The sequence below is a fragment of the Rhinolophus sinicus genome, linkage group LG06, assembly GCF_036562045.2.
Source record: "Rhinolophus sinicus isolate RSC01 linkage group LG06, ASM3656204v1, whole genome shotgun sequence".
Taxonomy (NCBI): Eukaryota; Metazoa; Chordata; class Mammalia; order Chiroptera; family Rhinolophidae; genus Rhinolophus; species Rhinolophus sinicus.
The window spans coordinates 140,862,110-140,866,605 of record NC_133756.1 but is presented as its reverse complement, the minus strand read 5'-3'; the positions used below and the strand labels follow the sequence as shown (position 1 = coordinate 140,866,605).

The 4,496-nt window shown below is 43.1% G+C and overlaps 1 pseudogene; it reads left to right on the top strand.

The window, feature by feature from the left end:
• The first annotated feature begins 591 nt into the window (after window positions 1–591).
• Window positions 592–4,146, top strand: LOC109460098 (cilium assembly protein DZIP1; annotated as a pseudogene).
• Window positions 4,147–4,496: the final 350 nt, after the last annotated feature.

The following is a 4,496-nucleotide window of genomic DNA, read 5'->3' as shown; positions in this document are numbered from 1 at the left end:
TTTATATTTCTGTCATAAATTGCCTCTTCCCATCCTTTCTATCTCTTTATATACTAAGGCTGATAATTCCATGTTATACCTATTGAAAATATTGTCTCCCAATATGTTGTTTTCCTTTAATTTTATCTAGTATATATTTAGCATAATATTAAAGAGCACAGATTCTATATTCAGACTGCTTGGGTGCAAAGGGCATCCAGCCCTTTGGCTAGATGGCCCTCAGTGAGTTCCTGAATAACTCTATGCCTCAGTTCATTCACCTATAAAATGGAAGTAATAATAGTATGTACCTCAGATGGTTGTAAGAATTACGTGGGATGACACTTCAGAAATGCTTAGCATAATCCCTGGAAAATCATGAGTACTCAACAATTAGGGGAAAAATATTGTCGTTATCTATATTTATGTTACTAGTTATAAGGGTGCCGAATGGGACAGAAACTTCACCTTCTGACCTACTGGGCTTACACTGAGGTTGGAAATCATGGATGGGTGTTCCCACACAGCTCTCAAAGATGTGCTTCCTTCTTAGCCTTAAGGCAATGTCAAGTATTATATAAACTAAGCTAGTGTTACTACCAAAGGGCCCGGATGGAGAAGATTTCAGAGGGCTGTGAGGCAAGATCCTGGGCAAACAAGTAAATCTACAAGTCCTTTGACTTCTCTGCTGCCAACTGTTGAAGCTTAATTGGGTTGTATGTGTTATGATGAAACATGTTGGCCCTGAGTGGTGAGGCAGTTGGCCAAGGTTTGGAAATTATTGTGACAGTTAAAAGAGGAAAGTGTATTAGCAATAACACAATAAGTGGTTTAAACTGTAGGCCTGGCCAATCAGAGTCATTGATGCAGAGATATCAGGTCAAAGGCAGGCCGATTCTGTAAATGAGGATATTGGCACAACTCAGCCTGTGTTGTATAGAGTGACATTTGTGTTTCAGAAGCATTTTAAAGTTCCCAAAGATGATAATGATACATCAGGAGAGATGCTTCTAAAAAGCCATAAAGTCTGAATTGCGTTCATGAGGGTTAGGGATAAGGTCACAAAAATGGTCAGAAGGGCTGAATTGAGAGAACAAAAGGCTAATTTATTCCTAGGAATGTCTGTTGGTATTTGAAACTTGATTTAATAATAGTGATCCCTTAATTTTGGATAGCAAATGTGTCTCAAAAGCTCAGGGTCATAGTAATGCTGGTTTATACTCCCATTCTATGCAAAAAGACAGATCAAGTTTTGCTCCTTAGATGAATACAGAGATTATGTAATCCAGAGTTAGATAATAAACGCATCTGTGGTGTCCTAGCAAAAGAACCCACAGTCTTGTTTCAAACCGAGAATTCAGTATTTAGCAGGTATGTTGGCTAGCACTGTAACAATAGAGCCAAACTCTTGTAGCAGTTTTCTTTTGTTCCCAAGAAATCTATTTATTAATAAAGATTTGCCAATAAAAGCTGCCACACAGGTTTGTAAGGGCCCTGGGATCATGCTGACCATGCGGGGAAGGGTGGGGGACAGTGCACCCTTTGCTCCTGCTCCGGCCCTTCCCCCTCAACCCGGACACTGCCACAGCAATGGCCAGGAGGCCCAGACCTTAGGCAGAGGATGCTGCTGTTTCCAGGAACCCAGCCTGAGGGATGGGGCGGTGGCACCCTGGTAGACAGTTGACAAGACCGCCCCCTCCAATACTGATACCCGAAGAAGTGAGGATTTGCTTGCAAGCGTGCCCTTCCAGAAGCACATCTACTACCAGTTGGCCGGTGGCCTCCGCGGTCTTGATGCCCCGCAGCCTCCGGGCTGGGTGGGGCTGCCATGGCCTTTGTTCCTGCCAGCACAGCATTAGGCCACCTGCCCTTCTTCCAGTTCCGGCCTCGGCTGGAGAGCATGGACTGGCTGCGGTTGAGCACCAGACGTGGACAAGGTGGTGGGGGCCTTGGACGTGCCCACGCTGCTGGAGAACATCATGAACATCACCTGCAAGCTGCAGGATGCGATGTGCCTGCGCTGCCAGTCAGGGGCGGACCCAGTGCTGCTGAAGTTCATCTGCTGGGCTCAGTCGCGCTTGCAGGAGTTCCTCACCTCACCGCTGCACAACCTGGAGGAGAGCCTGCGCTTGAGCCAGAGGGTCTGCGAGCAGAGCAAGAAGCTCCTCACCAAGCAGGCTGAGATCAAGTTACTGAAGGGAGAGTGTAAACACAGGAGAAAGATGACCTCCACTGATTGTGATTGGGGCCAAAGCCAGCTATCACCAGTGCCATTTTTATGAGAAGGCCTTTATGACCGAGCTTTTATACAGGCTATTCAGCGCTGCCACCCTGAAGATTCTCACCTTGAGTAAAAAAGACACACACTGATCAGCTCCAGAATGAGAGCACATGTTGAAGGAGCCGCTGCAGCTCACCAAGTCTGTTAGAGTCTGCACCGCACTCCCATGTAGTCAGATTCTCTAAGGAATATGAAATGCAGGAAACAAGAGGAAGAATTTCTGAAGTTAGTTGATAGACGGAACGAAGAAGAAAAGGAGAAACTAGTTGATGAAATGGAAAAAGTCAAGGAAATGTTTATGAAGGAGTTTAAAGAATTGACTTCCGAGAATTCAGCATTAGACAATCAATCGTCAGAAATCCAACGTGCAGATGAAGTCCAACACAGGCCCATTAAAAGATGAGCATGAGTTTAAAGCAGAAGGACCTCAATGTTCAATTTCCAAAATGTGATGTAACTTCTTGACAGTCAGGAAAGGAAGCGCACAGCTTGAGTTCAAGTTCTTCATCAAGAACACAAGAAAGAGAAGAGTGGGCTCCTGTCACATACAGAGAAACTTCTATCCTCAATGATAAATGATCTAAATGCAAGTCATGTTTTCTATAAGAAAAGGATAGAATAGCTAGGACACAGACTCCAGGAACAGAATGAACTGATTATCCCTCAGAGACAAGAGATTTAAAAGTTTACCAGTAAACCATTAAACAATGTCATTGAATCCTAAGGGAATCCTTTAACCTGGCCAAGTTTTGAATCAAAGCCACCTGCCCCAGCTGTACCTATGAATGCCCCAGCCCAACAGACTTTGGATGCTAAGTCAAGTCTAACAATGGCACATGGAAAGGAAAATGAACAGAAATTAAATGACAAGATCCATTTAAGAAAAGCTTTGAAGAATAACCCCTCTCTCACCAAAGAATAAGAACAGCCCTGGAGTAGAGTTTGTTGGACAAATTGGAGACCTTGGGGATTAATGCAGATACACGCGGTATTCCCAGTAATCACTTGAAGAGAGTGTGGAGAACCGTGGAATCAGCAAACCAGGATCAAGAAAGACAAGTACCTACCATTCAGTAAATTTGAGAATTCCTTGAACATCAGGTCAGCTTAAAGTTGAGGAGAGAACATTACTGTTAGGTACAGTGCTTCTCAAGTGGATACCCTTTCAACTGGAGAAATACCCAAGGCAATCGAACTTCCTCCCAAAAGCAGACAATTGATTAGACAAAGGCGTGTTTTTACTGACAGGACATCTGTTCCAAAAATTAAGGAGCAGGTCATAGAAGATCATTTTCCCGGAAAGTCTTCAGCTATTGTGACCCCTCCCTTTAGTTCAGAGGAAGAGTTTGATAATGAGGACCTCATCCAGGCATGTACATCCCCAAACTTATTTCCTGTGGAGTCATCTAAAGGCAAGAGTAACTTTGGGAGGAATAGCGTCAAAAGTGACACTGACTGGACTGAGGGAAGTCAAATCGAGGACTCTGATATTTCTCCCAAGACCACAGGAGCCTCCATTAAAACATTAACTGAAAACGTTGAAAAGATGGTTTCCAATCACAGAAATGCGACTAAGCCAGCTGGTGGGATTACTGTTGCTGAGGCATTCCTCAAAGGAGAATTAAAAGAATTAAAGTGTGCAGAGGGAGGTGATGATGACTGGGACATATCATTATTAGAGGAAATAAAATCTTTGGGGGAAAAAAGCTGGGGAAGAACAGAAAGAATCTCCAACTGTGAAAAATGATCCAATTCTACTCAAGTGCCAAGTGCCTGTGGTGCATCAAATCTTCAAGGGCCAAAAGGAGAAGAAGTTCAAGATGAATCAAGCACACTGAAAAGCAGCTTAGGAACTGATTGATTGGAGTGACTCTTCAGATGTGTAGCTATAGTCCCACATGTCAGAACGTCCACATGCCAACAGTATTTCAGTATCACAGTATTTCAGTCAGCTGCCAGCACAATTCTAATGCTCCTGCTTTACAGTGTTTCCCACAATAACAAAGAAGCTGATTCAGAGATCAAGGGTCTCTTTAATGACACCTAATACAGTATTGCAAAACAAAATTGTCAATAGTATTTTGAAGCATAGAAAGGTGTTTTTAAGACTTCTGCTGCTTATATACACCCTGTCATTGAAGTCATAAGTTTTTTCTTCAGAATGGTACTCTAATGTTTAAGTGCATTTTTTCAACTCATATTGAAGTGATTAAACAAAAATTATAGCAGGTTTCAG